Source organism: Lynx canadensis, chromosome B3, assembly GCF_007474595.2.
Source record: "Lynx canadensis isolate LIC74 chromosome B3, mLynCan4.pri.v2, whole genome shotgun sequence".
Classification (NCBI taxonomy): Eukaryota; Metazoa; Chordata; class Mammalia; order Carnivora; family Felidae; genus Lynx; species Lynx canadensis.
In genome coordinates, this window is record NC_044308.2 from 43,333,469 (window position 1) to 43,345,088 (window position 11,620).

The window sequence follows — 11,620 nt, forward strand, 5'->3', positions numbered from 1 at the left end:
TATTATTTATGTCTCTCCAGTATATCTTTTATGGCCGAGACTGTATGTTAATAGCAAAATTACCAGTGGGAATTGGCAATTAGCGGCCACACGGAACTAGATGCGTGTGGCCTATTGAATCAGCTGAGATAGTCATCAACCAAACAAGCCAAAGTTTTCTTCAGTAGAGACTACCCTGCCAGTGGTTTCTGGATCCTTCTCAGAGGAAACAGCAAAGGAGCTGAAAGCCACCTCTTTCAACCACACCAGAAATTGGCCGTCCACGGCGATTCTGGACTCAAAATCTGTTTTAGACACCAATGTATCAAACCAAGACTGGAAACCCACTGGACGTCCCATCCCGAAGTAATAAGTGCCACGTCCCCCCCCCCCCCCATTCCTCCTCCTTCCTTGGGGTGTCATCCCAGGTCGAATTCCTTTTTAGTTTCTCCTCAGTCCTGGGGTGGGCTGGCAGGAAGCTACCTGCGATTCCCCAACGTGGAATCATTTGTCTCTTCTCAGGCTGGCTGCAGATGGGGACGAGTTGTGTTCCCGAGAGAGTCTCAGAAGTAGGCACGGAATCGTCTCGCCGATCTTGATTTCTGTCCCTGGGCTGGGGAAAGGGGAGGATCGGGGCAAGGGAGCCTTTCCCCTCCTGGCCCCCTCTTCCTCCCCCCCCCCCCCCCCCCCCCCGCCTCCCAAAATTGGCAGCCAGTCTGTGGCTCTCGGTCTGGGGTCTGGAGGGTGGGGAAATGTGGGTGTGGGGGCCGGCTGGAGAAGCTCTCGCTAGCGCTGCCTGTGGCCAGACCCGCCTCCCCAACCCCTCTCGGGCGCACACTTACGTCCACCCAGACACCACTCCGCGCGCTCCCTCGCGCTCTCGCTCGCCCGCCGCCGCCGCCTGCTCTCTCTCTCCTGCTCTCCCTGGTCTCTTTCTCCCCCCCCCCTTTTTTTTTTTTTTTTTTGGTACCATAGAGTTGCTCTGAAAACAGAAGATAGAGGGAGTCTCGGAGCTCGCCATCTCCAGCGATCTCTACATTGGGAAAAAACATGGAGTCAGCTCCGGCAGCCCCCGACCCCGCCGCCAGCGAGCCGGGCAGCAGCGGCGCGGACGCGGCCGCCGGCGCCAGGGAGACCCCGCTGAACCAGGAATCCGCCCGCAAGAGCGAGCCGCCCGCCCCGGTGCGCAGACAGAGCTATTCCAGCACCAGCAGAGGTAGGAGGCTGCGAGAGGGGCTGAGGAGGGGGCGGCGGGAGCCCGGGAGCGGAGCGGGGCTGGCCGGGAGCGGGCGCCGGAGCGCGGGGTCCGGGGCCGCGCGCGAGCCTGCAGCGGCGCCCCGAGCCCGGAGAGCCCCCTCCCCTCCCCCCCTCCGCCCCCCAGAAATGTTGCAAACTTTTGCACCCCGTTCTCGGGTTGCAGGAGGAGAGGGGGGCGGGGGAGGCGGCAGGAGGGTTGACAGCCGGCGGGCTCACCCCCAGGCTTGATTTTTTCTGCAAAGAGGAGGAAAGATGCGTAGCCCAAATTAAATACGCTCCCCCAAAATACGGAGAACCGGAGAGTGGGGGCCCGGGAAAGAAACTTTTAAAGCGGCAGTGTCCTTTTAAGAAGGAAAAAAAAAATCCGTTTATGGCCACCCTCCTCCGGCGTTACCTTTTCTCCTCTTGACAGTTTTGGCCCCGGCTGCCCCAGACGGGGTGTGTTTTCAGCCCCCCGCAGAGCTGAGGGGGTGCGGGAGAAGTGAGCGACCTGGGAAGCCCGAGGGTGGAGAGGGGGCGCTTCTGGATCTGGGGCGACGTGGGCACCTTCTCTGGACCACGGCGGTGGGTTTGGGATTTGGAGGAAGGGCTGGAGGAAGGGGTGCGGGCGCGCGAGGTGTTCGCCAAGTTGTTTGGCGGGCGCGGCTAGGGGAGATCCGCAAGTTTGCAGACCCCGGGTTCGCAACCCAGCGCCCAGGCTGGCGGGGGGCGTGTGCACGCCAGCGCGCGGAGGGCGGTGGTGGTGTGGGACGCTCCACGCGCATTCGGATGTGAGCGTCTGCAAAAGCAAACAAGCAGAAACAGAAAGATCGAAATGCACCCAAACTTATTTCTGCCCTGGGAATCCTTCCCTCTCTGAGGTTCAAGCGTTTTCTGTAAGAACCTGGAATGGTCAGCGAGAGTTGAATGCTGGTTGGATAGTGCGAGAGATGCCCCCCCCCCCCACCTTCCCTGAGCGATTTTTACACTTCATTTTGGAGAGTATGTGCGGTGGGGGGGGGGGACTCCATTGCCCCCTCTTTGCTTTTTTCTAGTTAAAAGTCGAGTGTTCGGGAAAGCTAACTCACTCTTAAAGGTGTGGGAACCTGATGTGTGTGTGGGGGGGTCTTGGGGGTGGGAGATTATTTGATTGCGCCTGGAGGTTTGCAAGAACCGGAGGAAGCTACGGCTTTAATTTACTGTTGTAAATAATGTATAAATCACGCCTGTCACTCCGGAGGAAGCGGGCTCGCTCGAGCAGCCCGGGGCTGGGGATCGGGAGGATCTCCAGCCCAGGCTTGGGCACTGGCCCAGCGCGCCCCTTCCTCTTGCCATTCGGCTTCTGGCGGCGACTGGGGAGGGCTGGGGAGAGGCGAGTGGGGGCCCGGGAGCCGCTCCCTTCCTCTCGATGTTATAGTTGGAGGTAGGAATATGGCTGATCATGTGCTGGCTGTTTTACAGTATTCACCCCCCCCCCCCAACCTAGCCACACCCCCTGTCCGGGCGCTTTCCCATTCACGGAATCGAGTACAGTAAAAGGCCATCAGGATGACACACACGAAAAACATTTAATTAAAGGCGATTTCCGAGGAGTGAACACGCTGAACCGCGGTTTGAGCGGAGGGGGGGGGGGGTGGATCGAGGGCCGGGGGTAAAGGAAGGGGGATCAGGGCTGGGGGCCGGGTCCTGCCGCCAGCTTGGTGAGTTTGTGTGTGGAGAGCTTTTGGCTGCAAAGAGTATATTTAGACCCTGAGACGGTGGATTTGGAATGCGAGCGGGTTATGTAACAGGGTTAATCAGAAACACTGGAGAAAATCCCCTTCATGTGTTTCTGAGTTGTTTTTTTTTTTTTTTTTAAAGCGGGGAGGGGGGGGCGGAACATAGTATATACGAAGCCACACTAATTTCTGGTTTGTGCTGCCACCCCCTTCTGTGTTAACCTCCCCCCTTCCGTGTGTTATTAGCATCTTCAGGTGTCATTCTTGCCAGAAGGTGTTCTTGCAAGAGACCAGGGTGACCAGGCTGCAGAAACTGACTAACAAATCTGTAAACTTGCTGTTCTTGCAAATTATATAACGCTGGCATTCAGTACCACCAGACCCCAGGCATAGCAAAAAGGGGAGAGGGAAAAAGTAGGGGTGGGATGCATCTTGCACAGCTGACCTGTTGACCTTTATCCCCTTGCCCCCTAGAGGATCACCCCTTCCCCTCACTCTTCTTTGAACCATCCCCTAGTCCATCCCTCCCAGGATTTACTAGGGGGAGGGAGAAGAGGTAAGGCCCAAACACTCAACTCACATCCTGCACGCAGGGCACTAGGTTATATAACAGTCTGAATGGAAAAAGGAAGGTCAGAGATGGAGGCATCCTTAGCTAACACAGCAGTAGTAATAGCTTCCAGAAATTATGTGCATTTGCAGACTTTAACCTCAGATGTAGTGTCTGCTCCTCAGGGATACCAGTCTTTGTGTGTGTGACCTAGGGAGAAAAAGAGAGAATGTGTAAGTATGCCTGGTAGAGGAGAGTGATTTGAAAATGGGAAATGTTTGGGTTTTCAGATGATGTAATGGAGTTGGCAGAATATGCAAGCCGGCTCCCAGAGTGTAAGCAGCAAGAAAATTGGAGCTGGCATCCAGTATTAATGTTGCATAAATTACAATATCGGAGAGAAATTAACCTATACACTAGGTGATTACGCCTTTTTAATACTTAAAACATAAAGGCACACAACTCAAAAGGAAAAGCAAACATCATCACCTTATAATTAGCATTTTCAACCTCAGGGAGGATTGAATGGAGTTCTTGGCATTGGGTGAAGTGGGAAGCTTTTGGATTTGGGAGATGCTTTCCAGAGAGGTAGCAGGGTTAGCTTCCAGCCAGTCGATGTTGTGCAGTCCACAGAAACTGTGGTCTGGATTCGCACGACATTGAGGTGACCTCATGAGACATGACTTAGGTGCACTTGAAGCTGTTGCTGAATGCCACGCTCCTGGGAATCCCCGTGTGAATGGACTGCGTGTCCTTAAGTGCCTGAGCTGCCAAAATCGGATGCCTGACTTTGTAATCTGAAATTCGGACCTCCCCCAGTCCTTAAAACTAGCAGAGATCCTTAGCCCTTGTACTGAAACTGTCCTGTTTTCTAGGTGGTATTAATGATGGCTGGTGTCATTCAGTACCGTCTTCACAGCACAATGAAAGGGAAAGAAGAAAGGCAAGAGACAACAGGGGAAGTAAGAATGAGGCGGAAAAAAAACACAGCGAATCTTAATTTAACAAGGCTTTCAGAGACTTCAGGGAGCCATAAGCATTGTGACATAAACTGTTGTTAAAAACCCTTTTCCAGAATCTCATTATTATATGCATGCCAGAAGCTTACATATTGTACTTCCCTAAGTTATCCTCACAGGGCTGTGCGGCACTCGTGCAGTAGGTTTGAAGGCTTTTAGGGCAGGCCACCGGAGGGAAAAATCGAAACCAGAAGATGGGATTAACACTGAAAAGCTCAGTCGGGTTGAGATGAACCCCCTGGAAACTCAGTTTAGATTGACGTAAAATCAGTTAACAAGGCCTGTAGTTTATTTGTAGCCCTGAGGACTTCTAGAACCACATAACCCAAGTGCTTCACCTCCACACCCTGCTTTCAGTCTTGGCTGATCACTTTCTGGGAGGTGCCCTTCTTTGCCTGGCAATTTAGAGCCCTATCTGGAGATTGATTCGCAGATCAAGCTTTTCTAACATGGTCCCGGCTCTCCACCGTTAGCAAATAAATGATGCCCCATAGTTTGAAAGAGCTACTGGCTGGGATAAAATCCTTTGCCGGAGGGATGGGATAATTATTTTTTTAAACTAAGGGACTTTAATTTTCCGGTAAATTGCTCATAAAAAACATTTATAATTAGAGCCTTAAAAATGCAATGGAATAATTTTAGAAAATGCATTTGGTGATAGTTGTGATAACCTTTTTTGTTGCTCCCCCCTTATTTTCTTAAAAAGAATTGTATTATAATCCAAAAGTCAAATCCCGAATGGCTAAAAACTTTTGTAGCAGACTCATTTTATGTTAGTCACCTTTTGGAATTTTCCAGAACCTACCGGCATGATGAGAAGCCTTGGCTGTAGAACATGTCTCCCTTTCCAAAGCTGAAATATGGAGCCTGCATGGAAGCTCCCTAACTATGAGACCCTTCAGCTGGTGTTTTCAAGGCAGCAGAGGTGACAGGCGGTACACGCCTAGTTCCACACCAGGTTCCTAAGTGGATGTAGGGAGGTGTGAGAATATTCATTGTTGTAGTTGTACCTCCAGGTGAAATGTTCTGAGGATTTTTGGTGACGGCTGAATTTCTTTTGGAAGTGGACTGACCCTGTCCAGAGCTAACTTTTGGAATGCGAGTGAGACAAGCCCATGGGTTCTGATCCTGGGGCCACACTTTTGTCACGTCTGACTTAAGATGCGCTTTGTTTTCTCTACATTCTCCCATTTGTGCCTCCAGGATGTTGTGGTGTGATGTTTGAAGTGCAGACTGGGTTGGATGTCTCTGAAAATTCTTAAGAGTGTGCTCTTCTCTGTGCCCTCGTCTCTAGTCTACTTGATGGATTGTGCTTCTTAGGTTATATTTGTACTTACGTGTCTAGAGAAGCGAAATACATAACTACATTTCACGTGTCTGGGAAGAAATAATGATGTGACTGCCCTGTGTGTAAAAGACTACGTTTTCTAGAAAATCCAGCTCTCTCCATGTGATATAACGTTCTGCTCACCCGCTTTGTCTTTCCGTGAGCCATTGTTCAGGAACTCTGAGGTAGACGTCGTCTGCTCCCTCAAGGAGATTCCTGACCAGTCATCCCAGATAGTGATAGATTCTTCTAGAGCGACAAGAGTCTGCTTTGAAAGGCTTTCCGGTTCCAGAGTGAACATTAACTTAGAATGTGGAATACCATAGTTTGAATATGAAGACTATCTGAATATGAAGACTGTCATCCTTGTTGAGAACTTCTATGAACGGTCTCTCTGTCCCTCCCTCCCTCCCCGCTCTGTTCTCCCTTCTGTCATTTTTAACGTAGTGTTCTGGCTTTTTTGGGGTGTGGGGGGATTGTGTGTGTGTGTGTGTGTGTGTGTGTGTGTGTGTGAGATTCATAATGGGAAGTGTTGGTTTGGAAATGAGCTGTTCAGTTTTCATTCATCTTACTAAACTGTATGTTAAGAGAAATAAAAGTGAATCATTTTGAATTAGTGCTTTAAAAAAAATTCTCCAGATAATCAGTGTTCAAGTGTTGATTAATATACAGTAAATCATGATATTTCTATTTTCTATAAGGGTACCAAGGCATTACTAATGAATTCGTTTTTTCTGGCTAACGGTAGATTAACCAGAAATCTTTTCTGTCTTTTTCTTGTTGAATATGCTTTTTAAATGTGCTGGTCCCCTTTCCTACCCCGGAAAGAACATTGGGAATGTAATTGAATCTTCTTTGAGGTTTGAGGATCTTACAGTGCCACAGGGTCACTGTTCTGAGGATGAATTCTGATTGTACATTATGAACTGTGAATGGAGACAGTGCCAGAGATTGGACTAAATCTGCCATGATCCCGGTGTGAAAATTGTTTTCTTTTCCATTAAGTCCTCGATATCAGTATGTTTTGTTATTTGCCGTTTTTGTTCTCTAACTTGCAAGGACCAAAATGAAAATTCCCTTTAATTAGTTAATTCTGGTTAATTGAGGTTTTTACTTTCTAGGAAAATTGCACCCTGAATCTAGAGCCCTAATTCTTTCCCTACAGTTATAGAGGATGTAAAGTCATTCTCAGATATTTAAGAAAACTGTTGTATTACAAATAAGTTATGTAATATATTACCGTAGCATTATATAACTTCTCCCCCGTGTAATAATGGTGGATAGAATATCAGCTAATTTTGCGTCTTCCTTAGATATACTGAGGGGTATCTAATAAATCTTAAAAGCTAGGAAATTCTGGGTTTGAGAGAAGACTTTCAAGAATATCAATAAAGAACATTTAAATTCCCCTAAGGAGATTCTCCTTTAAAAGTTTGGGCCTTTGTTCACCGGGCCAGTATGGAAAGCCTCCCCAGGACCGTGCCATCAGAGGCTGACTTTCTCAGGGCCGCCCCACCTGACTTAATGATAGTCTGCGGTTATCTTCTGGTATCTTTGATGTCTCAACATTGCAGATTCTTTTTAGGAGTCATGGTGCTCTTCTGTGACAGCCCAATTATTATTATTTTGTTTTGGAGTAAGGACATCAGGAGATTGTCTAGAGAAGGCCTCGGAAGAGGGGGAGGGGGCACGATGAGGAATACGTGTGCACAGCTCGTGGCTTGGCTTTTTGCTCCCACTTTACATGCTGAGGTTAAAAAGAATTACAGGTAACAATTCCCTTGTGTTGGTGGAAGAACTGTTTTGTTTTGTTTGCTTTCCTGACAGATGTTTATGGCCTCTGTTGACATGTCACCATTACAGACTGTCTTATCACATTATGTGCCGTGGCACATTGACAGTGGCTTGGCCCTGTGGCCTCCTGGTGATTGTCTTGTGCGCAGAACCGAGGCGCTGGTGGCCAGCTGCAGAGCCCTCCGCGGTGGCCACCGCCAGTTGAGAGTGCAGTTTCCCACCCCCTTGAAGGTGCTGGAGGTGCTGTTTTTCCTGAAGCTCAGTCAGAGGCTGGAACTGAGTAGGAATGCTTGCGGGGTTTAGCAGCCTCATGATCTCCCAGCCTCGCATTCCTCTATAGCAGTGTTATTTGGGCATTTGAGTTTTGATTGTGAACTATCTAAAGGTTTGTTTGTTTTTTTTTTTTTTTTTCTGAAATAATCAGGAAGTCCCTCCGTCCGGGAACAGACAGCGATAGATGAAACTCTTCTGGGGCACAAGGAAGGGTGCCACTTAGAACAGGATCCTCAAGCCTGTGAAAGAGGCAGCGCCTTGTTAAAAATACCTAGCTTACTTCGGGGGAGGATTTGGCTGAATACTGATGAAGTTTATGAAATATGAATGTAGTGAAGTTGCTGTACGTAAGTGGTAGGCGTGTGTGAAAGAAGTAAGAAGAAATAAAATTGTGTATAAATGACACTCCGAAACTTGATGAATTGTATACGTGACAGGAATGGTGACGTTTGGGTCTGTGCTTAATGGGGGAAAGTAAACTGGCTTAAATCTAATGTCAAACTAGATGTGGGACTAACAATTAGAGAAATAAGATTTCTGAACATAACTTTGTGACCAAAGAATGCTACCGAGGATAAACGGGGAGAAAAACTGAGGGACCAACACTTGAATTTATGAGGAGGTATGGTAATCACTGTTTTAAGTAATCCAGACTATTAACTGCCGTGCTGCTAGGTAGAGAATTCGTTAGCCCAACGAAAGGCATAAATCGGAATTTGAGGTTGTGTGGGAGAAATCCTCTTGATCCCCAAAGCATAAATTGCATGTACTGAGAAGAAAGCTGCACACGATTGTAATTTTTTTCTGTCTTATCCTGATTAATTGACAGCCAACTGTATGCCTCTTTCCTGAAGGTGACTTTACAATCTCCAGACACAGACATTCTCTCCGAAGTGGAGTGAAGGAAGGAGAACCCACAGCTAAAGTGTGTTTCACTGGGTGAAGTATTTTGGGGGGAGAGATAAGGAGGGTGCAGCAGGGGAACGGAGCACTGTGTACAGGGATGAAGAGTGTCTGTTTGGGGCTGGGGAGTGGGTGGCAGTGAGTGAAGAAAGGAATCTCTGGAGGGAAAGGAGACTTCTGTGCAAAAGAAAATGAAATTAGCATTGACTCTGAAATGGCTGGGAATGTGACTTTCTAATTTTAAATTATCTTTAACAAGGGCAATGAAAGAGGAAAAGTTGACACTTTGAGAAGTTATGACGAACTTGTCGAGAATGCCAATTGACAAAGGCAGGTAAGGGAATACTTGGAAAAACAGAACAAGAACAGGTCTGAAGGCATGATGATCTTCTTCCTAGTGTGTTAAGGGAATTGGCGGGCATGTTTATTGACTCTTCCAATTAGTTTAAGAAACCTGAAGAAATGGACAATGACGGAGAAAAAGCCAACCAGATGTGATTCTCCCCTTCCAGAAGCAGAGAGCTTATCTCATCCCATGTGATCGATGCCGGTCCTGGGGAAGACTGACTGTGTAGAAGTGAATGGATTTCCAACATACCAATCACAGAAGAAACAAGGGTATATTTAGCAAGTCTAAAACCTCTTCGATAAACTGCATTGCTTTTCATTTGCACCGTAAGGTCATAAGCCAGTGGATGGTAAGAAGGCCGTGGTAACGACACAGCGTGTACTCCCAGGAAGTGTGTGGGATGGGGATGTTATATCTGAAAGGACAGGGCATCTGGGAGGATGAACTGCCCATAACTCTCAATTGTCCAGGTAATGAAGCATTGGAAAGCAAAGGCAAATGAAATACTTTGATAATCAAAAATGATGCTTCTTGTAGTGATCCCATTAGTTGACTGATGATGACAAGTGTGAAATTGTGAGCTGTATTTTTACCATTTCTGGCACTCATGGCCCATTTCTGTTGAGTGCATTTATGCAGAAAGTGGGAACCCGGACAATTTCCATAGACCAGGCTGTTAACCCAGAAGATGTAAAATTTCACAGCGTGAAGGATGAGGGTTGAAGATTAGCGAGGGACTAAAATTTCTTGAGGCCCTACAAAGAATCCGTAGAAGAACTGATAACTGCACTGATTGGCTCTGGGAAGTCCTAAAGCTCGTGTTCTAACCTTGAGCTGTGAGGGTGTGTGCTGGGTACGTGGTACTCACTCATGGTGTTGTCGCTGGTCATGTTCTGTTAGCCCAAAGCCTGTTGGAGACAGAAGGGACCTTATGAATCATGTACCCTGGCCCTCCTGGTTTAAACTGACGCTCACAGAGGTGTAATAATGTGCCCAAAGTTCCGTTCCTAGTAAATAGCAAGGCTGTGAGAAGAGTACAGGTCTTCTGCTTCCACACCCAGTGTTCCTTCCACGTGGATGCTGTGCCAGGATGCTCAGAAGTTCCAGGAATGTACAAAACCAAGCTCCTGCCCTCCTAGGAAAGCCCCCTGAGGATATTACAGTGTGTACACAAGTTAACCCAGCACGAGATAGTTGACCCGTATGAAAGTCAGTGCGCGCCATGTGGGTTCTGCAGAAATAATAGAACATTATCAGTAATTGTTATTTTTTTAAATCCCACTAGGCATTTATATTATATACAAATGAGCTTGTGAACCTGTGGCTGTGTCCAATAAGACCATTCTAAAGCACAGTGACCTTGCTGCCTGTGGCTCCGTGCTCTGATTCAGAAGGAAGTAAAATAGAGGCTATGGAGGGGAATATCTTGTCATTAGCACCTGCGTGGGTGGTTACGTTAGCTGGAGCTGGCCACAGGGGAGGTGTCTCTCAGCCGCTGCCCTCTTTCCTCGAGGCAGAGGATTTATACAGATGCTCAGAAGCAAGTCTGCCAATGGAATGCTATATAGCCAGGAAAAATCACGTTGTAGTAGAAAAATAGCTTTTGACAGGAAAATGTCAGTCACTTATTAGTGAAGAGTAGTAACTTTCATAGTAGTATACACAGAATGTCATCATTTTTGTAAGGAATTACTGTGTGTGTGTGTGTGTGTGTGTGTGTGTGTGTGTATTAATATGGACCCATCTACACCTTGATAATGAAATGATAAGATGGTTATTTCTGGATTGATTACCTCTGGTGTTAGTTTTTTTTTTCTCTGTGCTCTTCTGTATTTCTGACTTGCCTGTGTTACACATGTATTACTTTTGTAACTAGAAAAAAATAAATCTTACTTTTTTTTTTCTCAAAAAAAGATTGTGTGTTGTGAAACTGGGGGTACTTTGAAGGAACTAATTCTGAGCTTAGTATGTTATACAGAATTTTTGGGTGTTTCAGGATAGGCCAAGTTTACTGGCCCAAAGAGTAGTACCTTTGATGGTCACATTCAGCCAGGAACGTCAGGAAGACAAGGGTCGTTCAGCTTGAATGTGAAAAAAAGTGTCAGATAGTGGAATTTCTTGCCCCTCTAGGACACTGTCTTTTAAGTGTTTATAACGTGACCTCCAAGCCGAGAAACATACTACATTGTGAGCCAGTACAGACAACACACACACACACACACACACACACACACACACACACGGCACATGGGTGCAGTAAACTTTTCACATAAAATATTTATCCTTTACCTACGATGTGCTGTTATTTTTGCTCTATTATTTACAGGCAAGATACAAATCTCAAGCCACCAAATTGGTTTCGTGATCTGTTTATGGGCTGCCTCTTACAGTTTTAAAAACCCTGTCCTGGGTATGAGCGGGTGGCCTGGCAATAGGAGGGAGGGTGTGAGGGATGGACTGTTTCCACAGTAA

General features: G+C 47.2%; 1 long non-coding RNA gene across 1 annotated transcript; it reads left to right on the forward strand.

Moving 5' to 3' along the window:
* Window positions 1–7,852: 7,852 nt before the first annotated feature.
* LOC115515851 lies at window positions 7,853–10,997 on the forward strand. The gene is made up of 3 exons (XR_003969427.1): window positions 7,853–8,821; window positions 9,059–9,133; window positions 9,312–10,997. It is a non-coding gene; the product is annotated as an uncharacterized LOC115515851 (long non-coding RNA).
* The last annotated feature ends 623 nt before the right edge of the window (window positions 10,998–11,620 follow it).